Below are 27,767 nucleotides of genomic sequence, written 5' to 3'. Positions count from 1 at the left end.
TTTTTAATTCGAGACATAAATTTAATTGGTAGCCACATCGGAAATAAATAATTTATGTCATGATCTGAAATCTGATGGCATTTGACATGCATTTCATATATTTCCATGTTGCTATAAATATCTTTATCTGGATCATAAGCAGGGATGTCTTTTAAAACTTTCATTAATTGATTATGTATTTGCAACTTAAGTTTTGCAGTTTTACATAACAATTCTTTATGTTTAATTTGTGTTTCGTCATCAGAGTCAATATCCGAACTTTCAGAGATAGCGGACAGGCGTGGCTCTGGTTTTGAATCACTCTGTTTGTCATCTGTGTTTATCATGGCAACCTGTTTACTGTCATTCTGCAGTCTTAACAAAAGATTTGTCTTTAAGGCAATTTGTTCCTCAAGATTCTCTACGTAATTACAGAAAATGTCACAATTTGGACAACTAGGAGCATCTTGAGACAAATTTTCGTGCTGTACAGTGCTACATTCTGTCTGTTTTAATGTACAAGCTTTTTTAACAGATAAATCAACATTCAAAATCATTTTGTTGAATATTCTTACTAAATTTAAGATGTTAGATATCTTCTTACGCTGTCTGTGCACAGTAAATTTAGATTTATCTATCTGAATATTGGCCTGTAAACATTCGTTATACATATAGTGCCATAGCTGACTGTCTTCAGGATATAAAGAAACATCTTTAAATTCTAACTTGCTTTCATTAACTAAGTCATCAATAAACTCCATAATTGTTACTCACCGTAATCAGAAGATTTTCTCGTTTGACCCGGCTCAATCACTGGAATTCTCGTCCAAGTCTGTATAATCGCCTGTTCTGCTAGGTACTTTTCACTGTGTTTTCCCAGGACTTGACAATCACAGAATTGTGCGTAGTGTTCCCCCTTAACAAGGCATGGGGAAATCCGTAGAAAAAACGTTCGGCGGTGGCTGGCTCACCAAAATGTTGGATTTTTAGACACATATAATACTTCTTCTAGTGTCTTGAGGCGATTATGAATGAAAGAGCCATTGAAATAAAAAATGAAGTGTGATTTTATTCTATCACACAATGGTGTCAAATAACAATGTAAAGCGTATTATGAACAGTTCCATGTAGATAAAACTATTGTAAAAATGACAACTACTAGGTTTAAAACAAAGTCACCATTATCTGTCATGGCTGTCCTGGCCATGTGCGATGCTCCATGTCCTTGTCCTTAATGCTGTCCTTCTAGACTTTGTAAAGAAGCCGGAAGTAGATGGAGATGATGATCTGGTCTTGCAGCACCTGTTCCAGCATCTCAGACGTGTGTATGCTAGAGTGTCATGTTAGTGTGTGAGTGAGTGTGTGTTCCCCTGTCTCTGTGTCTCATGCACTTTTAAGAGGCAAATGTACGTCATACTTCGTGATCTTAATACCTTCTATGGAAAGTATTACTGCTTAGCAAAGCCAATTCATAAAAGGGAAAGATGCTATACATATGATGTTTGATGGACAGGAACATATGTATGCTGATGTACCAATGATGTAACCCTCAGCTATATATAAAGAATAATTATAGCTTAAGAACATATCAATGTATAATCACTAAACTATATATGTATCAATGTTAGAAACGTATACTAAATACACACAGATTATTATTAAAATACGTACTGTAATAGTAAATCACTTCTAATAACCTTGACATAACTACCAAATACTTTTAACCAACTATCTCTAAATATAGTCTACTCAACTTTCAACTGGTATATACTATTTCAGCTTAACTTGTATATCTTTTGGTCTCAGCTATAATTGAAGAATAGTAAATACTACCATTTGTCACAGACCACTTACATATATTAATATTAATTATGACTAATCATAAAAACCAAATATTTTGCAAGCTTGCCATCAATATAAATGCCGAATCATAATTTAGATTTAACACTCCTGCAGTATTTTGTTGTTGGAGGAGAAAAATGCAAGTGCGTCTTGTGTTGCTGGGACTGGGCATTCCGAGACCAGATCAGAGAGAAAAACAGGATGAAATCCGTAGTTCGAAAAAAACGGCGATTGCCCCGTTGCTGAATGGTTAGTGTTATTATAGGCAAATTCTGCCAGAGGTAAGAGCGATAGCCAGTTATCCTGTAGGAAGGATGTGTAACAACGCAGGTATTGCTCCAGGGTCTGGTTAGTCCTCTCTGTTTGTCTGCGGGTGGAATGCGGAGGAGAGGGATAACTTGATATCCAATGCCTTGCATAGAGCTCTCCAAAATTTAGACGTAAATTGAACCCCTCGGTCGGATACAATGTCTTCTGGGACTCCATGTAGTCTTACAACTGCCTGAATAAAAACTCGTGCAGTTTCGGATGCTGACGGGGTATTCTTCAATGGCAAGAAGTGGGCCATCTTAGATAGTTGATCGATGACCACGAGGATGGCGGTGTGGCCTTGGGACGGAAGGAGCTTGACTATAAAGTCCATTGCGATCCTCTGCCATGGTCGTTCGGGGATCGGCAGAGGTTGCAGCAGTCCCCAAGCCTTGCTCCTTGAAGGTTTGTTCCTTTGGCAGAGAGTGCAGGAATTTACATAACGTTTGCAGTCCTTTGCCAAGTTCGGCCACCAAAAAGAACGTTGAAGAAGCTCCAGGGTCTTTGCTGGACCAAAGTGTCCCGCCATCGGGTGGTCGTGACACTGTCCCAAAACCTGAGTTCGGACCTCTTCAGGCACCACGATCAACCCCTCTTTCCATAGGAGTCCCCCCTTGTTCTGGAGGGACACCCCAGAAAGGGTTGACATAGCCGTGGATGCGTCCATCAGCTTTGACCGTAGGTCTGTCTGGAGGGCCAAGAAGTTTCCTGGGGACAGAATGGTATCGGGAGTTGGTTCTTCCTTGGGGTCCTCGAACATGCGTGACAGCGCGTCGGGTTTCGTGTTCTTGGACCCTGGTCTGTAAGTAATATGAAATATGAACCTGGAGAAAAACAGTGCCCATCTTGCCTGCCGTGGGCGTAACCGCTTGGCAGTTCTCAGGTACTCGAGGTTCTTATGGTCGGTGAAGATCAAAATAGGGTGTGTGGCACCTTCCAACAAGTACCTCCATTCTTCTAATGCCGTCTTGATGGCCAACAATTCACGATCGCCAATATCATAATTCTTTTCGGCTGGAGTAAGCTTCCTGGAAAAGAACGCTACGGGATGTAGGAGTTCTTTGGTGCCTCTCCACTGGGACAGGATGGAGCCCACTGCGTTCTCTGATGCATCTACTTCCAAGATGTATGGCAGGGAAGCATCTGGATGGCCCAGAATGGGTGCCGTAGTAAACAGTTTCTTCAGGGCCTCAAAAGCTCCCTGGGCCTCCGGTGTCCATCGGAAACGGGTTCCAAGCTTGGTTAATTGAGTTATGGGGGAGACCAGACCCGAGAAGTTCCTAATGAATTTCCGATAGAAATTTGCGAACCCAACAAAACGCTGGACGCCCTTTTTATCCGTGGGCGCAGGCCAATCCAAAATTGCAGAGACCTTCTGAGGGTCCATCGCGACCCCCGTGGTGGAGATAATCAGACCCAAAAACGTGATGCTAGACTGCTCAAAGCTGCACTTGTCAGCCTTGGCATACAACCCATGCTGGCGCAACCTTTTTAATACTTTTGCCACGTGTATCCTATGATCCTTCAACGAGGGTGAAAAGATCAGTATGTCATCTAGGTATACGATTACAAAAATGTCGAGGTAATCCCTGAACACATCGTTCACGAAATGCTGAAATGTGGCTGGGGCATTGCACAGCCCAAATGGCATGACCAGGTATTCAAAGTGCTCAAACCGGGTACGAAATGCCGTCTTCCACTCGTCCCCCTCCCTTATGCGGACCAGGTTATAGGCCCCCCTCAGATCCAATTTAGTAAATATGGCCGCAGACTTCAGGCTCTGAAATAGCTCTGGGACCAGGGGCAAAGGGTAACGATTTTTAATCGTGACTTTGTTTAATTCACGATAATCGATGCAGGGTCTTAGTGATTTGTCTTTTTTCTCCACAAAGAAGATTCCCGCCCCTGCTGGTGACGTGGAGGGGCGGATGAACCCCTTCTGGAGACTGTCCTCAATACAGTGATCCCTCATTTTTCGCGGTTAATGGGGACCAGAACCTTCCGCGAAAGCTGAAAAACCGCGAAGTAGTATTTGCCCCTAGGAATTTTTGTGTATGCGGGTACTGTACAAGAATGTTTTAAATATGTAAACAGTATTCATACTTTACTCATTTAAGACAAAAATTACAACAGTAATGTACAGTATACGTATTTACTTAAACGTGTCAGTGCTAATTACAATAGGGTTACTGTAATTACAAAACCTTATACAGTAATAAACATTAATCAACATTGCTTTCTGAGAGAGGCGAAGAGTCTTGTGTTGGTGGCGGAGGAGAGGCTCTCACTTGACTCGGAGACTCTTCTGCTGGAGGCGCTGACGGTAGAGCCGGGGGCTTTACTTTGGAGAGAAACATGGTGATGGGTAGTTGTTGTCTTTGTTTTTTCTTTTCCTTCAAAATTCCCCTGTACAAGGACATAACCCCGTCAACGCGATTGCTGAACTCGACAGCTCGAACCATATTGTCGTCAATGTCTTGTGCAAATTGTTGCATCACTCTTGCCATGTTGCACAATTGTTGCAGATTCTCCAGGGTAAGGCCACGCTTTTCAGTTTCTTCTTCGTCTTCCTCTTCGTTTTCTTCCTCACTTGCAGACTTTGTCATCTCAAGGAGGTCTTCATAGCTCAGTGGGTCCGAGTGGCAATCGATAAGGGCGCTGATGTCTTCTTCTGTCATGTCGACAAATCCTTCATTCCTTATGATGTGAGCCAGCCTCACCGCCTTCTCCACCGCTGAGTGATGAACTTCTTCAGGAGTGAAGCCTGGATAGTCGTGCACCACGTTCGGCCATAATTTCTTCCAGCTAGATTTTATGGTCTCACTCTTCATGTCCTTTAATGCTTGCTGAATATTAGACAAACATGAGGCAATGTCGTAACTGCGCCAGTATGCTTTCAAGGTGAATTCATCATTGGCATCGTCAACTGCCGAGATGAGGCTCTCCATTGTGGAGCGAGTGTAGAGTGCCTTAAAGGCACGAATGACACCTTGATCCATCGGCTGAATTAGAGATGTAGTGTTCGGGGGCAGAAACTCTATCTGCACACCGTCATATTGCAGGTCCGTTGCATGGCCTCCTGCACAGTCCATCAGGAGAAGGACCTTAAAGGGGAGGCCCTTTTCAGCCAGATACAGCTTCACCTGGGGAATGAAGCAATGGAGGAACCATTCAAGGATCAGAGCTTTCGTTATCCAGGCCTTGGAGTTATGCATCCAGAACACGGGCAACAGGGCCATATTTTTGTTTTTATAATGCCCGTGGTTTTTTGGCTTTATAAATAAGGCCTGGCTTAAGCATAAAACCTGCAGCATTGCCAGTCATGATGACAGTCACACGGTCTTTGTGAGCCTTGAAGCCTGGCCTCTTCACTTCGTCCTTGAAGAGGAATGTACGTGAAGGCATCCTCTTCCAAAAAAGGCCTGTTTCATCCATGTTAAAAACTTGTTCAGGAAGGTAGCCTCCCTCACTAATGAGGTTAGGAAACTTTTCCTCCACGTAACGACAAGCAGCATCGTTGTCAGCAGAGGAAGCCTCACCATACAGAAGCACATTTCTGAGGCCGTATCTTTTTTTGAAATTTTTCAAACCAGCCTTTGCTGGCTGAAAAGCCTCGTCCGCGAGGAGGCGAATCACTCCTGGCAGCGCTAGTACTGGCTTGAGGTTCATCAGCACCTTCTTCAGCCTCTTCATTGTCGTCATCGGGCAAGATTTGGTCGTAGAGAGCTTTGGCCTTTGTCCTGATCATATTAGTGTCCACACTCACTGTCTTTTTCCTGCAATCAGCAATCCACAATGCCAGTGCACCTTCCATTTTCACAATTCTGTTATTATGCGGAGTTATCACACGTTTTGCTTCTTTGTTGAAGGTTATTGAAGCAGTTTTGCGGATGTTTGCTTCTGCTTTCTTGATGTACCGCACTGTAGATTCATTCACCCCGTAATGGCGTGCCACAGATGCATAACTTCTGCCCTCTTTGATCATATCTAAAAGTTTCACTTTTTCGCTGATGGTCATCATCTTCTTCCTCTTGGGCGCCCCGGAGGAAGCTTTCGCAGGGGCACAGCGCTTAGGCGGCATTATAAGGGCTCCTTCATGCAGGGATCCTTCTCTCTCGTGCATCAACACAATGTGGCTGCTGACCCGCGAAGCACTGAAGCCGCAAAACATGAAGCGCGAAGTGGCGAGGGAACACTGTATATTCCTTCAGGGTCCCCAATTCACGTTCAGATAGGGGGAAAATCCGCCCAAAAGGAATCTCGGCCCCAGGCAACAGGTCGATGGGACAGTCATAGGGGCGGTGGGGGGGCAGGATCTCTGCCCCTCGCTTACTGAAAACGTCCAAGAAATCATGATACACTGCGGGAATAACCTGTTTAAGGTCTGAGTCCCCTTCAGAGCATAGCAGGACCTGGGAGGTTGCTGGGCCCGATGTGTGACAGTGTCCTTGACAGTATGGAGAAGGGAACTGTATAGAGCCAGTCTCCCAGTCAATCTGGGGGTTATGGGCCCGCAACCAAGGGAGCCCCAGAATGACTGGGAAAAGGGGTGACGCAATGGCATCTAGGCGGAGGAACTCCTGGTGCTGATTGGCGATTGTGGTGGCGATAAGGGGGGTCTCCTGATTAACCACTCCAGATTTAATCTGTGAGCCATCTGCCAAAAATATGTTAAGACCCCTCTTTCTGGGCTGAAGGGGAATCTCCTGCCGGTGGGCGAAGTCTAAATCCAGAAAACAACTGCACGCCCCCGAGTCAACTATGGCTGTCACCTCCACGATCCTTTCTGGGAGCTGAAAGGAGAGGGGGACAACCAAGTACTGGGAGGGACTGATATTGCCAATAGAAAGGGAAGAAAAAGAGGTTGACTTACTCATTTTCAGAGGGCCGGATCGCACCATATGACCGGCTTCGCCGCAGTAAAGGCAGAGGTTCAGGGATCTTCTCCACTGGTGTTCCTCGGTTGATAATTTAGGCCGAGCCAGACCCAGCTGCATTGGTTCCTGAGTGTCTCCGGACGGTGGGCTCTGAGTATTCAGTCTGGTTAGTGGACCGGGCCCTTGGACCGGAGCCCATGCATTTCCGCGACCCTGACCGGACCTCTCACATCTGCGTTCCCGCAGTCTCCGGTCGATTTGAATTGTCAGCGTAATAAGGTCTTCTAAGGACTCGGGTACCCCTACTCGGGCCAGCTCATCTTTCAGGGATTCCGAAAGACCCATACGGAACTGGTGCCGCAGAGCGACCTCGTTCCAGCGTGTGCCCCCCATCCAACGTCTAAATTCTGAGGCATACTCCTCCGCCGCCCTGCGGCCCTGTCTAAGCGTGTATAGCGTTGTTTCGGCGGAGGCTGCCCGCTGTGGGTTGTCGTACAAGGTGGCCATTGCCCCAAAAAAGTAATTTACCGTCCCCAGGTGAGGGTCCCGGTTTTCCCTTAACCGATGGGCCCAGTCCTGGGGTTCGTCCTGTAATAGGGAGATGATAAAACCCACTTTAACCGATTCAGTCACGAAGGTGCGGGGTTGTAACTCAAAAAATAGGAGGCATGAATCACGAAAAGACCGGAAGCGAGTGCGGTCTCCGCGAAAACGTTCCGGCAAGGGTACTCGGGGTTCTGCCATAGCAGGTGAAGCAGACGCCCCCGTGGCCGGCTCAGCAGCCTCTCCAGCTGGAGGCGCAGAGTCAGAGGCCTGTGGGGTAGGATCAGATACCGAGAGGGTCTGGAAGCAGTTTTCCAGATGCATGTACTTGTCTTGCAAGGCCGCTATACCCTGTGTCAGGGCCGAAAGGTGCCTGCAAATCCCTTCCAGCGGGGTGGACCCTCCTCCAGGCTCAGTCATGGCCTCCTGGCACTGTAAGGGACCGCCTGGCGGTACCACTAGCACTCCACTGATTAGGCGCTCCCAGAGCACGGAGTCTAAGCCCCAGAGTACTTGTTCACCAGAGCCCCTGATGGTGGGGATGGACTTGGAGTACCCTGAGACCAGGTCGTGGCTCCTGAGTACGCCTGTCAGTGGTAGGGGTATTCGCCAGGGGCTCCCACGGGGAAGAGCCTGATGTGAGGAGGTTGGGAGACCCCGGTGGGATGGATGGATGGATGAGCAGGTGCAAAGTCAGACAAGCCGGGTCGGTAACAGTGGGGTCGGTGCGGTACAAAGCAGCGGGCAGAGAATAGTCAGGTCACACGCCAGGTCAGCAGCAGGAGGTCAGATCTAGTAAGGGGCATCCAGGAGAGAGGTCAGGCAAGCCAGGGGTCAGAGCAGGAGAATACAGCAAGGTCAGGTCCAATCTGGGTCAGCAACTTACAGGAAACAGGATCACAGGTACAGGTATGCAGAAGAGACCAGAAGGCACTGAATGACAGCTCAGGGCCGTTTAAATATCGCGCCCTGCGCTGTCATTGGTGCCCGGCGCGACCGCGGTTCCTACTGCGCATGCGAAAGCCTGAATGCCGCGGTCGGCCAGGAACTGGTGCCCGCGTCCCTGCAGAGAGCGGCGCACTGCGCCTGCGCCGGGTCCAGCGCCGCGGGGATCCCTGACAGAATGCTATGATGAGCCAGGGCAGGTGTTCATGCGGTAGTGGGTCTTTCACATGCTTAGAATAATTAATGGTGTAAATGCTGGTTAAACGTACCTGTGTGTGACTACCTGTGTAGTGTGTGTATATGACTTGCTTTTAGTCATTGTATCCAGCATTGCATTAAAACAGATATCAAGCTCTGGCTGATACTTAAATAATAAAGTATCAATGCAGTTAAAAGTATCTTTGTTGTCAGTGTGGTTATATAAGTCAATCTTAGGGAGAAGTGAACAGTGTACCAATCATGAGATTTAAGGGATGACTCCACTTTAGTAGGAAAAACAATTGCAAATAAAAAGTAATATTGCATATACAATTGCTAAACAAGCCATATTGTAACTGAATGTTATTAAAAATGATATTTTCTTTTCAAGCTGCAGCATTGTAATTTTCTATAAAATGCAATGCAATATGGCTGCCTGGAGGCTGAAAATATAATTTCCTGCTTGTGTGATTGGCTCACTGATTTTCCCAGACGTCTGCACTAAGATACAAGTCAAATTTTAGGTATCCTCTGCAACAAAAATATAATTTTTTGTGATGTGCTCTCAAAGGGTTAGTCACTTATAAAGGCATGCAGACTCTGCAACTTTCCTCATTAGAACCTTGCAAGTATATCAACTGATTAATGATGAAAAAGACACTCCCATTCAGATACACATAATTGGACAACTTTTTCTTCAGAGCAGAAACGGGTAGGAATCTGCAACACAGTTTGTCAACCACTTGCCTATCGGGCACTTTTACCCCCTTCCTGCCCAGGCCAATTTTCACCTTTCAGCACTGTTGCATTTAAAATGACAATTGCGCGGTCATGTAACACTGTACACATATGAAATTGTAATCATTTTTTTCACACAAATAGAGATTTCTTTTGGTAGTATTTAATTACCACTGGGTTTTTTATTTTTTGAGTTATAAACTAAAAAAGACCGAACATTTTAAAAAGAAAGTATTTTTCTTCATTTCTGTTATAACATTTTACAAATAAATAATCTTTCTACACATATTTAGGCCAAAATGTTATTTGCCACATATCTTTGGTGAAAATACCCCAAATCAGTATTTAGTATTTAGTTGGTAGAAAAGTTATGGAGTCTACAAACTATGGTATATATCTAAAAGTTGATAAATCCTGATGTACTGATGGCTGAGCTCTTGAGGCCCAAAAATGCCAGGACAGTACAGATACCCCTAAAATAACTGCTTTTTAGAAAGTAGACAGTCTGAGGTATTTAGAAAGTTGTCATTTTTTCTCATAATTTTGTGGAAAATTAAGAAATGAATACAAAATGTTTTCACATACTGTCACCAATGCAAGATACAAGTCAGATTTTAGGCATCCTCTGGAACAAATATGTAATTTTTTGTGAGATGCTCTCAAAAGGTTAGTCATTTCTAAAAGGATGGAGACTCTGAAACTTTCCTCATTAGAACCTTTGTAGTGTTTCAACTGATTAATAATGAAAAAAGACACTCCCATTCAGAATCACATAATCAAACAGCTTTTTCTTCAGAGCAGAAACAGGTAGGAATCTGCAAAGTTTGTTAAATTCCTTGCAATGCTGATCACCTAGAGGGAATTGCTTTTTTCTCAACCAAAGTGAAGTTGCTGTTTTTATTGTTCCTGTATGTAACAGCACAGCCCTATTCGGCAGGCAGGAGGCCTACAGCTAAAACAGAACTACCCTCGGCGATACTTAGCTGTGCTTCAACAGTTTGACACCCACAAGGTCCTTTGCTGGTGCCAGCAACTTCTCACTGGAGGTTTCTGGGTGCCAGTCTTCGGCCATCTTGATTGGCCAGGATGGCATCACTCAGTCATCCCGACACATCTCGATTCCATGTCTCTTATACAATAAAGAGGCTAGTGTTATAGCAACAGATTACCAAATGTTTGAAGACCAGGGGCGGATTGACAACTCATGGGGCCCCCCGGGCAATAGGGGACCATTGGGCCCCTCTGTCCTTGCCCAAACTCAAAAAAGCCTATGAAAAAGGTAGCAGGGGCATCTCATGGGGCCCCCTACTGACCCCAGGCCCTCGGGCAGTGCCAGAGTTTCCAAATGGTCAGTTCGCCCCTGTTGAAGACAACTGTGTATTGACCAATGTACACAAATTAATATGTATAATCATCAAGTACCTGATTCCTTCAATTCTTCCACCGTGAGAATATAGAAATCACCTTAGTTGCACAACTGCAAACTTCAGTTTGTGTAATTGTGCACAACCCCACTGCCTGTTACTGGAATGGAAGATCTCAATTCAACAAGACCAACGAGCCGTTGGCTGTCACAAAGCTATGGTGTTTTCTGGCCTAACAGCACCCAGCAAATGGAACAATGGAAACCATATTCCATCCACTGTTCAGGCTCCCTGGCATCTAACAAACATCAAAAGGATGAAGCAAAGAAACTGGGCTCATAGTGTAGTGATCAAAGGTGTTCCAATTTATTCACTTCAATAGCGGGCACTTTCACCCCTTCCTGCCCAGGTCAATTTTCAGCTTTCAGCGCTTCCACACTTTATATGCCAATTACTCAACACTGTTCCCAAACGAATACCCAAATTAAATTTTTATCATTTTTTTGAGACAGACAGAGCTTTCTTTTGGTGGTATTTAACCAGCACTGGGTTTTTCATCTTTTATATGATGTATATAAACGAAAAAATACCGCAAAAAAAACAAACATTTTTCTTTATTTGTTATTAAATTGTGCAAATAAATAACTCTTCTTCATAAATTTAGGCCAAAATATATTCTGCTACATTTCTTTGGTAAAAATAGCCTAAATCACTGTATAATATTTAGTCTGTGTGAAACTTATAAAGTCTACAAACTATAGTATATATATTTGAAAGTCGATCAATCCTGAGGTACTGATGGCCTAACTCATTTCTTTAGGCACTAAAATGCCAGGACTGTACAAATACCCCCCCAAATGACCCCTTTTTGGAAAGTAGATGGTAAAAAGGTATTTAGTAAAAGGTATGGTCAGTTTTTTTTAATTAAAATTTTTTTGTCACAATTTTTTGGAAAATGTTAAAAAGTGTTACTAAACCCAAGACCCTGCATTCACTATATCTGATCTCCTACAGAACATGGAACTACAATTTATTTAGTAAATATAAACTGCCAAATACCATTTCTCATCAGCAGTTAGAGCAATCTTGTGACTTCTATCAGTGTCCAGCAGAGCACTTGTTAAGGCGTCGGAGGAGTTTTATTCTGCTCCAGAAGGATGCAGAACCCTTTACCGCTGTCTGGACAGTGCTGATTGGCCCTGTGCTGATCAAAAGCACTCTCCCAAGTTAAAAAAAAAAACCTCTCTAGCAATACACACCAAACTGACCATGTGCAGAGTGACACCACCACATGTCTTATCAGGAGATAAGAGGGGGACACTGGAAGAAGGGGAGGATCAGAGAAGTCAGGATGAAACAGCGTTTTACACAATGCAGAGGATTAACCCCTTAGGTTCTACAGTGAGTATAACAAGCATACTTTAGTGCACATACAGACTGATTTTTACTATTGTGGGTTTAGTAACACTTAATAAACACTAATACAATACAAACACTAGTAAAATTTGTTTTTTTATACATACTATCACCAGTGCAGTACATCATCATTTAACTGGCGTGACAGTGATCAGGGACACTGACTGGTGACATTTTGTAAAAAAGAAAAAAAAAATTGTAAACATTTTTTTCTTTTTTTATAACATTTAATAATTTTTGCATATTGTGATCAGAACAGTACAGTATTACCATAGTGACACTACTACTCTGGGAAGGTGATCAGCATTTTTTTTGTAACACTAGGATTGCTGATAACAGTGATGATCACTGTTATAAACAATCATTTTTATGAATGGTATCTGTTCATTTTCAGACGTTCATTCAGTGGTATTGTGGTTTGTTGTGGGTCACATGGTACAGATGGGTGACAGATCAACCCGCAGTGCTTAAAAATTTTGATTTGAAGAGCCGGCTACTTGTCTTTCCAAATATTGATCTTTATTAAGCGAGGAAGGTGTACAATAAAATGGCTTATGCCTTTCAGCAATAAGCCTTAGTCATAGCCATAAAATATGTGGTTCAGGACAAATATTTATACAAGGAGAAAAAATGAACACAAAAGGAGACTCCTTCTCCTGACCATCAAACAATCAAGCAATTCGAACAAGCAATTAGTAATTGCTGCCACAGGACAGCACTAGCAGGTGAGGAAATACAGAAGAAGAATGACAGAAAAAGGAAGTATGGAAAATATTAGTCAAAAAGAAAAAGTATATTACATTAATAAAAATCAATCAATAATGTGATAAATCAATCAGAAAAAAAGGAATGATCTTGTTTTACAACCCAAATCGTTTGTATTATACGCATGCAATGAAGGTGCTTGAAAATCCTAGGATGTATAGTATGTATATATAATAGGTTTTAAGATATAGACATGAGAAATATATAGGATGCGGATTGAAAGTTAGTTGACTGCAGTTAGAATAATGCCATATGATCCCACCTATAATAGATTTCATAGAGTTCATGAAAGAGTTTAATATGGTTACTTAAGGAAAATATCTACATCCCACCTATGGTTGAAACCTGCTGGTGTTCTAGACTGCAGAGAAAAAAATCCATTTCATTTCTCTCTCCAGCAGTATATGGTGCATCCCCCCCTTGTAGCAGTTTGATGATTCTCTCTATACCACTGAATCTAAAAGAACTCATATTGTTGGAGTATATCTCTCTAAAGTGCTTTGAAACATTAGATATGTTCTTTGTGTTTGGGTTACTTGTGTCATTATCAGGGGCGGACTGACAACTCATGGGGCCCCTGGGCAATGGGGGATCATGGGGCCCCGTGTCCTTCCCAAACTCAAAAAAGCCTATGAAAAAGGTACCAGGGGCATCTCATGGGGCCCCCTACTGACCGCAGGCCCTCAGGCAGTGCCCGAGTTTCCAAATGGTCAGTCCGCCCCTGGTCATTATAATACTCTGCTATTCTAATTGTACAACCCACATATCGAAGTGTGCAAGCTGTACGTTCAACCACATGCAGCACAAAAGTTGAACCACAATCAATGTATTTTCATGTAGGGTATACTTGTCCAGTGGTATAGGAATTAATGGTGTGGTGTTTATAATGTTTGTCACAGTAGCGACAAGTTCTAAACGCAGCAGCAATAATATCCTGTAGCTGGAAACCAAGTTCTTGCTGGACTCTCAGAAAGAAAGAATCTATGGGACAACAGGTTATCCAGGGTCCGGGAACGTCTATTGAAGAACCTGCATCCGTCCTGTAAAACAGATGCATAGTCACTGCTTACAGTATTGGTAGACATTTTTTCACAATATTAATTATTTGTTTATACCCCTTTGAAAAGGTGGTAACAAAGGTGATGGAATTACTTGTTGCACTTTTAGACATCTTTTTGCTGTCATCAACCATAGTTGCTCTGTCTTTTTGAGCCTATATTTTTGCCTATTATTATGCCAACTCTTGTAACCATGATCACAAAGTCTATTGGGGATCCACAGGGCTGCCACTAATGTGTGTGTGGGGCGCGTCACTAAGATGACGTCATGTGACTGTATCTGAGCCAATGAAGAGGGAGAGAGCCAGCAAAGCCGCTGCTCCTGTGCACATCTCTGGTTCGAGATCAGGCTCAGGGAAGTATTGGGGGGGGGGGGGGGGGGCTGCACACAGAAGGTTTTTTTACCTTTATCTATAGAAAGCTTGTAGTTAAAAAAACCTTCAGCCTTTACAACCACTTTAATTTGGAACAGCTGATCAATGTTAGCATGGGAGTTGCCTCTCTATATTTTCAAAACAAGCTAAAGATAGACTCTGGTTGGTTGCCATGCTTAGCTGTTTCAGTTTTGATAAATTCCCCTCCTTCTCCTCCTCTATACATATTAATTTCACTGTTCACTAGAGGACAGGTCAAGTCCTTGTCATGCTATATTTCTTCATTTTCAGCAATCCCAGAATGATTACTTGCTTGCACAGTACAGTCTATGTTATGAAGGAGATTCTGAACTACAGAATTTAATAAATGTCATGCTTTTCTTTCTGATTAAAGCGGAGTTCCACCCAAAAGGGGAAGCTCCGCTTGTTTTCAACCCCCTCCACTGCCATATTTGGCACTTTTTGAGGGGGGGGCAGGTACTTGGTTTTGACAGGTAGACCGCTCCCACTTCCGGCCTCAGTTTGGCCCCCCTCCTTCCCCCTGCAGTCTTCTGGGACACTTCACAGGTCCCAGATGACTACGGGACCTATTAGAAGGTGCAGCGCAACTTGCGAATGCGCAGTAGTAAACCGGCAAGTTTCCCTTACTTGCAATGCTGTGCCGGGAGCCCGGAAGCTAATGAAGAACTAGCCCAGGTGATGACGGCACTGGACCCCTAGACAGGTAAGTGACCTTATAATAAATGTCAGCAGCTACAGTATTTGTAGCTGCTGACTTTTAATTTTTTTTTTTGGAGAGCCTGGAACTCCTCTTTAAGCCTCCAATGTGTGATGTAATGGTAACCCAAAACAAAGATCTTAATCTGGCCATACTATTAAACCTTTTGAGAGGACCTCTTGAAGACTATACCAAAGATGCACCAGGGAGGATTGTTCCAAAAAGGCAAGGTGTGAAGGTAACTTAAAAATCTGGGTGTAATGACAGATAAAACATGAAAGCTTGTACTGTCAATAGCTAAAGATAGAGACACAGAAATGATAAATAACCTGTAATAACAAATGTAAAACAACATAACATGATAGTATATTTAGGATATTCTGTGTGCTTTTAGTAAAATGATCATTTTGGAACTGCCGCATAGTAACATATCCACTGTACAGTGTTTACTGAATTGATGTGAACTCTTCCATAACTGACTAAAAGCATCAATTTTTGATCAGTCGTCTTTCATTATATATTCAACAAAGTTGTGTGTGTGCAAAGTGGCATTTAATGCAATGAAAGATAGCTGAAAATATCTGCTAAACACATTGCTAAATGATGGTCCCTTGGCGGAAATAGAAGATGCTTCATAATACCAGAAAAGTAACATTAATAGCACAATTACCACTAGACTGAAATGGTCAAGATATTAGACATGAACAGGAAAATACCATCAATGTTTCTACACTTTACATCACAGTGAGCCTTTGGCCAGGCTGTAGGCATTGATGTATTTACATGTTCGAGCAGAAAATTAAACCTCCACTGATCTCCCTAAACACAAGCACTGTGGAGTGATTAATCCTCAAAGTTTACAGCAGAAGCACTCTCAACAACTCTGCATCTCCCTTCTAGCAGTGAATCCAAAGTTTCGCTCTCCGTTTGCAAAGCTTTTGTGGAGGAGTGCTTTACATTTGATAAACTGTAATAAACGTAACAAATTAGGCCTGTTTGATGCATACAGGGAGCACAGCCTACTTGGTTATAAGTTCAGTTTTTATTCTAGCCAGTGCTATACTGTACCTCTCACCCCAATCTCTTATGTATGCAGGGGCAGACTGACTATTTGGAAACTCGGGCACTGCCCGAGGGCCCGGGGTCAGTAGGGGGCCCCATGAGATGCCCCTGGTACCTTTTTCATAGGCTTTGAGTTTGGGCAAGGACACAGGGGCCCCATGGTCCCCTATTGCCCGGGGGCCCCATGAATTATCAGTCCGCCCCTGTATGTATGTAATGTGGTGTTCCTGGAACACAGCTGCAGGGGATGCTGAAATCCCCTCCTTCTCACAAGAAGCCTGATATAAAAAATACCACTACTAAGTTTCTCCCAACTACTAAGAAGACTGAAATCTGGTTTGAATCTGATTAGCAATTCAAGAAGCAGAAAGAAAGAAAATTAAACAGCTATGGCTTCAGGAAATGTACTTCTATGGTCCTCCTAATGACCCTCTATGAGGCTGTGTGTGCTGATTCTGCAGGGTGTTACATAAACATCCCATGTTTTTCCTTTCTATTTTATTTTAGAAATACATTGACCAGCTCTTGAGAAAATATTCTCTGGCAAGGTCTCCTGCACATTCAAAAACTAGTTCAATCCAGATCTGGTCCTTTTGTGTGCTGAAAGACACCCAGCATCATTTAATCTATTTCCTATGAGCCCAGGGCATCATGGACACTTGCCTCTGGTGTATTATCTACCCACCCTAAGCTCGCCGGATAATGCCACATAGTGCCCATTTTACTACAGAGCCTGTGCTAGCATTAGTACTTACTGGGAGGATTTACTAAACCTGGAGTGCTCAGAATCTGGTGCAGATGTGCATGGTAGCCCATCAGCATCTAACTTCGGCTTGTTCAATTAACCAATTTCATGTATATAAATGGCCGGACGGTGGAAGTGCAGGGGCGGGTTGCCCTTCATAAACGGCGCCCGCCATTTTGGACTGTGCACGCTCCCTGGGAGCGCAAGGCACCACGATCCGATGCCCGCTGTGTCCAGAGAATCGCTGTACGGGACCTCTGTGCGAGGTCCCGATCATGTGATCACATGAATAGGAGTAAGCAAGATGTGACTTCTGACATCATTAATACTACTAGTGAAATCTGTGAATGATCACAGAGATCACATGGTACAAGACTATTCATGTACCATGTGACAAGCTGTGACCAATCACAGCTCTCACAGTATTTCTCAATGGCTGCAAGAATGCAGCCAGGAAGCAGGAGAAATTATTGCTTTTACAGCCTTTATGGGTGTAAAGGCAATCAGTGTATAAACAAAAATCTACATCACCCCCCACAAGTAGTACAGTGTCACTATAGTGACACTGTACTGCTAGGGTGACAGTATGTAAAAAAAAAAACAACAAAAAACATAAATAATAATATAAAAAAAAAATAAAAATGTAAAAATAAATTTTTGAAAAATTATAATTTATGGTTCTAAACTAATTTGTCCCCCAATGTAGGTGTCTCTTTGGGAATTTAATAATTATTCTGTTGTGGAGGTGATGCACTTGACTCCACTACACTGAGCAGCTAACCCATACAACACCAAAATCATCATGATAGGTTTTAATAGTTTCTCCAATTTTTTGCACACACCTAGAAAGTGTTTCCTTCTGGAGTTGGCTGAGATACATGCCTCTTTCTCAGTCTCCTCTAGAGAGATATTCTTTATGACATCTCTAATAACTCTTATCCCAGGAGATAAGCTCATACTCTTTTTCACTATTTTTATTGTAATAAATACACTAAATATATTATCCCTTTAATTTCTCTCACGTCTTTCTTTTAAATGAAACATTTATATATCTTCTCTTACTATTTAATCTGTTATCTTTTGCCACCTCTATTTCGTAATGTGTTTTTTTCACTCTTCCTCTATCTATTTTCAGTAATATAACAACCTGCTTATTAATGTGCTCTCTATTTCCTGAAGAATTTTCTATACTGTTTCTTCCTAATTATATTTTCTCTGCTTTCTTCTTCCTGTTAATAATTAAAATGCTATAGCATAGTTGCAAACATTTGAAAATCATTTGGAGTGACACCTTAGAAACTGAGAAGAAAAATGTGGTTCCCAACAACAGTATGTGTCTGCACCCCTCACCTACCACTTGCCCCTCAAAAATTCATCCATGAATCATCTTTGCACCCCCCATTCCCACTCTATGTACAGATCCCTTCCACCTCTTGTTCTCAGCTCCCCTTGTCCAGAGTTCACACCTTACTATACATACAAAGATCGCGCTGGCAGATCCAAAGAAAGCAGCTTATAAAAACAATCAAACAAGATGATATGTGATATATATATATATATATATATATATATATATTACCTCACTATATTAGCGCAGCAATACAAGCATACCGCGGTTCACGAATTTAATTAGTTCTGTGGGACTTTTTGTATTGCGAAAAATTCGTAAACCGAAACTCGGTTTCCCTTAGGAATGCATTGAAAACCAATTAATTTGTTCCGTAGGTCAGAAAAAAGTAAAAAAAAAAGTATTTTATCTGTTCAAAACTCTTTATAAAGTGCACTTTAAAGGCATAAATACTGTACAGGAACATGATTAAAAAAAATTTGTAAATGCATTGAAAACCAATTAATCCGTTCCGGAGGTCAGAAAAAAGTCAAAAATGTTTTATCTGTTCAAAACTCTTTATAAAGTGCACTTTAAAGGCATAGTACTGTACAGGGACATGATTAAAAAAAATCATAAATGTATTGAAAACCAATTCATCCGTTCGTATTACGAAAAGAATTTGTAAACTGAGCCATTATTTTCAATAGATTTTTATTCGTAAACCGAAAATTACGTTAACTGAGGCGTTTGTAAACCGAGGTACGCCTGTACATATATATATATATATATATATATATATACACATACACATCTGCGCTCATCATCATAGTTTACCCCTGCACCCTTCACCCACAGCTTATTTGCACCACCTGCACCCACTGTCCACAGCTCACCCGCACCTCTTGTCCACAGTTCACCTTCACCTCTTGTCCACAGTACACCTGCACCACTGAAACCCTTGTCCACAGTTCACCTGCACCCCTGAAACCCTTGTCCACAGCTCACCTGCACTCCTGAAACCCTATATATATATATATATATATATATATACACATACACATCTGTGCTCATCATCATAGTTTACCCCTTCACCCACAGCTTATTTGCACCACCTGCACCCATTGTCCACAGCTCACCCGCACCTCTTGTCCACAGTTCACCTTCACCTCTTGTCCACAGTACACCTGCACCACTGAAACCCTTGTACACATTTCACCTGCACCCCTGAAACCCTTGTCCACAGCTCACCTGCACCCCTGAAACCCTTGTCCACAGTTCACCTGCACCCCTGAAACCCTTGTCCACAGTTTACCTGCACCCCTGAAACCTTTGTCCACAGCTCAGCTGCACCTCTTGTCCATAGTTCACCTGCACCCCTGAAACCCATGTCCACAGTTCACCTTCACCTCTTGTCCACAGTTCACCTTCACCTCTTGTCCACAGTTCACCTTCACCACTGAAACCCTTGTCCACAGTTCACCTGCACCCCTGAAACCCTTGTCCACAGCTCACCTGCACCTCTTGTTCACAATTCACCTTCACCTCTGAAACCCTTGTCCACAGCTCACCTGCACCTCTTGTTCACAATTCACCTGCACCTCTGAAACCCTTGACCATGGCTCACCTGCACCTCTTGTCCATAGTTCACGTGCACCCCTGAAATCTTTTTCCACAGCTCACCTGCACCCTATTCTACAGCTCACCTTGTCCACAGTTCACTTAAATACAGCTCACCTGCACCTTCTGTGCTCCTTGTATACAGCTCACCTACACCTTACCAGCTCCTTCACTGCTTCCCCTCCAGGACCCATCTTCACTCCTCATGCACACTGGACATTTTGATGCTGCTCTTTGGGGCAACTGGCATTTTTTTCAGCCTCTAGACGCCCCTGCATGTTAGCCTTCGTTTCCTTAATCATAGGCATTTAGAGGAGTTTAGAGGCGGGGCATTTAGAGCCAGAAAAAAAAACTCCACTGTCAGCACATCCAGAAGCAGCAATGTTTTGGCAGAAAAAACACTTCACAAGTGTAAACGCATCTAAATGAGCTTTAATGCTCAGCCTATTTAGCACTTGAGAGCTAATTCATTTCAATGGCCAGAATAAATTATTCTGGCCAATGAAATGAAATAACACCCAAGCACTTGACACTTCCTAAATAGATCTAAACACATGCATTCATAATCATCAAATGTTTTTTCTGCCAAAACAGAACATTTATTTACATATACATGGAGTTGTGATGCATTCAAATGCAAATACCAAATTTAATTCATATACAAATTCCTCTGCTCATTTATATGCAAACATATGATCCATTGATGTACAAAACCAGTGGCTCATTCACATGCAAATCATATTCAGGCCCTCCACATTTGAGCCCAGTACAGAAGGGTTGGCTGTACCCCCTATTGGTGGCCCTGCCCAATGTAAGGGGTCATTCCTCCAAGTGTGCACCAAATATCCCTATTTATTGCAAAGTCTGCTGGAAAGGGTATATACCAGTGTGAAGAGGGTCCTTCAGAATTCCTCCAACTGAATCCCAATGTAACAGGTATTCTTTTCACTGGCCTCCATCATAACAAAGCATTTTTCCCACTGACCTGTAGTGTAATGGAACATTTTTCACACTTACTGCCAATATGGCAAGATATTTATTCCACCGACCAACAGAAATAGGGACCCTTTGTCCACTAACCACCAATGTAAAAGGTCCCTTCTCCACTAACCACCAATGTATAGCAGCAGTTCTCCACTGACTATCAATTTACAGGAGCATTTCTCCATTGACCACCAATGTATAGGAGATTTCTCCACTGACCACGAATGTATGGGAGCATTCTTCACTGACCACCAATGTATAGGAGCATTCTCCACTGACCACCAATATATGGGAGCATTCTCCACTGACCACCAATGTATGGGAGCATTCTTCACCGACCACCAATGTATAGGAGCATTCTCCACTGACCACCAATGTATGGGAGCATTCTTCACTGACCACCAATGTATAGGAGCATTCTCCACTGACCACCAATGTATGAGAGCATTCTCCACTGACCACCAATGTATGGGGGCATTCTTCACTGACCGCCAATGTATAGGAGCATTCTCCACTGACAACCAATGTATGGGAGCATTCTTCACTGACCACCAATGTATGGGAGCATTCTCCACTGACCACTAATGTATGGGAGCATTCTTCACTGACCACCAATGTATGGGAGCATTCTTCACTGACAACCAATGTATGGGAGCAGTGGTGTCACTATGGGGGTACAGGAGGTGCGCACTGCACCTGGGTGACACCCGCCAGAGGGGTGACACCAGGGGCGGTCTGCACCCCCATAGTGACAGCCAGTAGGGAGCCACATGGGAGACTCCTTGTCGGATTTAGGGGGGACCTGAAGATCTCAGTTGCCCCCCCCAAAAAAAATCCATTCGCCTTAACCCCGGCCACCATGCCCAACCATCACACTCCTTCTCCCAGACCTGAGACACAGCATAATCTATAGGGGGAGGGCACCAGTAGCATTGCTAGCACCCGACATTTAGGTACTGCCCTGCTGCAATCACTGTTGCCCACATCACCTCTTCCCATCTATCACAAATAGAGCCAGGGAAGCGTCCCCTAGGTTCCTCCCTATAATGGTCAGTGAAGGAAACTGGGGTGGGCAGAAGTGAGGGAAAGTGAATCTGAAAGGAGAGTGACAGGGATATAAGTAAAAGGAGAATGTTCAGGCTGGAAAGTATGCATTAATATCACAGATTGTGAGAGAAGTGTCTCTGTCCTCCCCTCTCTTACCCCCTTCTCATTCATTCCCCCTCTCTCACCCCCCCACCACCTTTCTCTCATCCCCTCTCTCTTTCTCTCTCACCCCCCCCCCCCTCACCTCATCTCTCTTACTCTCTCTCTCAACTCCCTTTCTCTCTCACCTCCCTCTCTCTTACCCCTCACCAACTCTCTCTCACCCCCCTCTCTCTGACCCTTATTGGGAGGGGGAGTTGACACCATGTTTTACTGCATCAGGTGACACCAACCATAGTGACGCCACTATATGGGAGCATTCTCCACTGATCACCCATGTATGGGATTACTTCTCCACTAACCATCAATGTATGGGATCACTTCTCCACTAGCCATCAATGTATGGGATCACTTCTTCACTAACCATCAAAGTATGGGATCACTTCTCCACTAACCATCAATGTATGAGATCACTTCTTCACTAACTATCAATGTATGGGTATCCGTCTCCACTAACCATCAATGTATGGGTATCCGTCTCCACTAACCATCAATGTATGGGATCACTTCTTCACTAACCATCAATGTATGGGATCACTTCTTCACTAACCATCAATGTATGGGTACACGTCTCCACTAACCATCAATGTATGGGTACACGTCTCCACTAACCATCAATGTATGGGATCACTTCTTCACTAACCATCAATGTATGGGATCACTTCTTCACTAACCATCAATGTATGGGATCACTTCTTCACTAACCATCAATGTATGGGTACACGACTCCACTAACCATCAATGTATGGGTACACGTCTCCACTAACCATCAATGTATGGGATCACTTCTTCACTAACCATCAATGTATGGGATCACTTCTCCACTAACCATCAATGTATGGGTACACATCTCCACTAACCATCAATGTATGGGATCACTTCTTCACTAACCATCAATGTATGGGTACACATCTCCACTAACCATCAATGCATTGGTACCTGTCTCCACTAACCATAAATGTATGGGTACATGTCTCCACTAACGATCAATGTATGGGTACACGTCTCCACTAACCATCAATGTATGGGTACATGTCTCCACTAACCATCAATGTATGGGATCACTTCTTCACTAACCATCAATGTATGGGATCACTTCTTCACTAACCATCAATGTATGGGTACACGTCTCCACTAACCATCAATGTATGGGTACATGTCTCCACTAACCATCAGTGTATGGGTACACGTCTCCACTAACCATCAATGTATGGGATCACTTCTTCACTAACCATCAATGTATGGGATCACTTCTTCACTAACCATCAATGTATGAGATCGCTTCTTCACTAACCATCAATGTATGAGATCGCTTCTTCACTAACCATCAATGTATGGGTACACGTCTCCACTAACCATCAATGTATGGGTACACGTCTCCACTAACCATCAATGTATGGGTACACGTCTCCACTAACCATCAATGTATGGGATCACTTCTTCACTAACCATCAATGTATGGGATCACTTCTTCACTAACCATCAATGTATGGGTACATGTCTCCACTAACAATCAATGTATAGGTACACGTCTCCACTAACCATCAATGCATGGGTACCCGTCTCCACTAACCATCAATGTATGGGATCACTTCTTTACTAACCATCAATGTATGGGTACACGTCTCCACTAACCATCAATGTATAGGATCATTTCTTCACTAACCATCAATGTATGGGTACACGTCTCCACTAACCATCAATGTATGGGTACACATCTCCACTAACCATCATTGTATGGGATCACTTCTTCACTAACCATCAATGTATGGGTACACATGTCCACTAACCATCAATGCATTGGTACCTGTCTCCACTAACCATAAATGTATGGGTACATGTCTCCACTAACGATCAATATATGGGTACACGTCTCCACTAACTATCAATGTATGGGTACATGTCTCCACTAACCATCAATGTATGGGATCACTTCTTCACTAATCATCAATGTATGGGTACACGTCTCCACTAACCATCAATGTATGGGATCACTTCTTTACTAACCATCAATGTATGGGTACACGTCTCCACTAACCATCAATGTATGAGATCACTTCTTCGCTAACCATCAATGTATGGGATCACTTCTTCACTAACCATCAATGTATGAGATCGCTTCTTCACTAACCATTAATATATGGGTACACGTCTCCACTAACCATCAATGTATGGGATCACTTCTTGACTAACCATCAATGTATGGGATCACTTCTTCACTAGCCATCAATGTATGGTACATGTCCCCACTAATGATCAATGTATAGGTACACGTCTCCACTAACCATCAATGCATGGGTACCCGTCTCCACTAACCATCAATGTATGGGATCACTTCTTCACTAACCATCAATGTATGGGTACACGTCTCCACTAACCATCAATGTATGGGTACACATCTCCACTAACCATCAATGTATGGGATCACTTCTTCACTAACTATCAATGTATGGGTACACATCTCCACTAACCATCAATGCATTGGTACCCGTCTCCACTAACCATAAATGTATGGGTACATGTCTCCACTAACGATCAATGTATGGGTACACGTCTCCACTAACCGTCAATGTATGGGTACATGTTTCCACTAACGATCAATGTATGGGTACACGTCTCCACTAACCATAAATGTATGGGTACATGTTTCCACTAACGATCAATGTATGGGTACACGTCTCCACTAACCGTCAATGTATGGGATCGCTTCTTCACTAACCATCAATGTATAGGTACACGTCTCCAATAACCATCAATGCATGGAAACACTTCTCCATTACCACCAAAAAAAACTTTCTACTGAACACGAATGTACAAGGACAGTTTTCCACTGACCATCAATATTATTATTATTCATTTGATGATTATTACTGCTATAAAGCAGGTGGTGTTAAAAATGCATCTGTTGTGGCTGTCAAATGCACTAGATACATGCCATTTATTAGCCTTTTGTTTAGTTTATCTAGAAGTTAATGATTACAATAATTTACAGGAACAGTCGATATACAGTAATTTATAGCAGAGGTTTTCTGAGAGCTGAGAATTATTTAATGGGCTACTCTTTGGTAAAAAGGCTTAGATAGGCTGCTGTAAACCATTTACATTTTAAACCCATTGCTGCTGATTTTTGTTTTCAGTAATGCTCCACAAAGCTTGAGTAAGGATTCCGATATTTCAAAGCAATAAATTACTTGTATGCTGTTTCTTCTCTTTCCCTTTTAGGTTCACTTAAAATATGTGATGGCAGTTTAGCTTGAAGCACTGATCCTCACTAAGCCATCATTTGCTATTCCATGTTAAGTCATCAGCAACATTTATAACATAGTACATCGAGTTTTTGCTTTCTAAGCTGCATTTTGAGTTTCTGTATTTCCTTTTTGTATTTGATTTGGGAAGACAAAACAGGAAGGATTTTTATGGAGCACGTTTCTAATAATAAGTGAATCATTTACCTGTAAAAAACTATCACATAAAAAAAAATGTTAACAGGTATAAAGTGCACCTAGGGCAGCCTGAAAATACCTGAAACATTCTCTTAGACTCTGAATGATGGTCACTCTCACTGTAATGCCTACTTTCAATTCATCATTGACCTCTACAGTAATTCTTTTCTGCCACAATACGGTCTTGCTCTTCCAAGTTCAATGACAGCCAGCATCATCCAACTGACTTCCTGTGATACCAGAATGTCATGAACACTTCCCTTGGGGCGGGTCATCATAAAAACCTGAAGGATCTCACAGTATTGTAGCACTATACAGAAGTCACATGTCAGTACATGATCACCCTTCAGTCCTACAGTAAGGAATGCCTACCTCCAGACAGCAATAGGAAAGAACCGTGACATCACCGCACTTGCTAGAAAAGCATATACATACAGTCATGGCCAACAATATTGGTACCCCTGCATGTCTGTCAGATAATGCACCACTTCACCCAGAAAATTGTTGCAATTACAAATGTTTAGGCATTCTCATGTTTCTGTCTTTTATTAATGGGCTTGATGTTTGAGTTGAACGTAAGTTCGGCTTGAACATCGGCCGTTCATGTGTTTGCTGAACGCACAAATGATAAGGGCATTCAGCGGGCTATTCACCCACTAAGCCCCACAATGCACTGCGCTCTCACAGTGCAATGTGATTGGCCAAAGCATTGCACCTGACCACAGCCATACCAGGCCTGGTATGGCTTTTAGGGGGAACCCCACGCACTTTAAAGCAAAAAAAAATTGTGGGGTTCCTCCTAACCTTCCTACCAGACCTACAGATCTAAAGGGTCAGGTATGGATTGGGGGAGGGGGGAATCCCATGCTGTTTTTTGTTTTGTTTTTTAATAAAAAATTTAATTTTTAAAAAAAATGTCAGTCTTGCTGCAGCAGGTTCTATACATTGTACAGATGTGCACCTTTGCAGGTAATTTAAGGGGACCCCCCAGGCATGATATTTAAAGGAATTTTTCTCTATTTTTCCTTTTACTTTAAGCAATAAAAAATGATTGCCCCTTTAAAAATTGCAATTTTTAATTTTTTTTTGTCACTGATTCATGTCCCTCAGGGCAGTACCCGATTGCCCATACCCCTTTTATGGCCAATAACTTGCATACAACCCTTCAAAATGGGCATTCTTGAATTTACAAATTCGAGTCCCATAGACTTGCATTAAGTTCGAAGGTCTTGGTCGAACATTCATTAAGTTTGAATGTTCGAACCGTAAACAGGGGTGTTCAGCCCATCACTTATGTCTTTTGTTTGTATTGGTATGATACAAAAAAGTGGAGAAACAAAATTGTAAGAAATATTTGCATTCCAAATTTGTGATGCTCCTATAATTTGTAATTAACCATTTCCATACCGGCACTTTTACCCTCTTCCCTCCCAGGCCATTTTTCAGGTCTCAGCGCTCTCACAATTTGAATGACAATTGCGCAGTCATACATCATTGTACCCAAACTAAAATTTTATTATTTTCTTCACACAACTAGAGCTTTCTTTTGGTGGTATTTAATCACCACTGGGGTTTTTATTTTTTGCTAAATTAACAAAAAAACGCCGAAAAGTTTGAAAAAAACCCACGTTTTTCTTTGTTTCTGTTATAAAAGTTTGCAAATAAATAATTGTTCTTCATAAATTTAGGCCAAGATGTATTCTGCTACATTTCTTTGGTGAAAATAATCCAAATTAGGATGTATTTTTTAGTTTGTAGGAAAGTTATAGAGTTCACAAACTATGGTATAGATCTGAATATTGATCAGTCCTGAAGTACTGACAGCCAATCTAATTTCTTGAGGTCCAAGAATGTCAGAACAGTACAGATATCCCCCAAATGACCCCTTTTTGCAAAGTAGACAGTCCGACGTACTTCATAAGAGGCATGGCGAGTTTTTTGAAGTTGTATTTTTTTGTCATAATTTTTCGGAAAATGAAAAAATTGAAAAAATAATTTTCACAATTTGTTTTTACATACTGTCACCAGTGCAGTACAGCGTCATCATATAACTGGCATGGCAGTGATCAGGGACACTGACTGGTGACAGTATGAAAAAAAAAAAAATTTTTTTTTTTTTAATTATTTTTAATTTTTTATTACGTTTCTTCTTTTTTTTTCATATTTCACTATGACCAAAGTAGTACAATGTTACCATAGTAAAATTGTACTACTTTGGGGAAGTGATCAGTATTTTATTTATTTTTTTTACACA

Source organism: Staurois parvus, unplaced genomic scaffold (assembly GCF_062004578.1).
Source record: "Staurois parvus isolate SC_StPar_1 unplaced genomic scaffold, SC_StPar_1.0 ptg000422l, whole genome shotgun sequence".
Lineage (NCBI taxonomy): Eukaryota > Metazoa > Chordata > Amphibia > Anura > Ranidae > Staurois > Staurois parvus.
Note: the sequence above shows the minus strand (reverse complement) of the source record.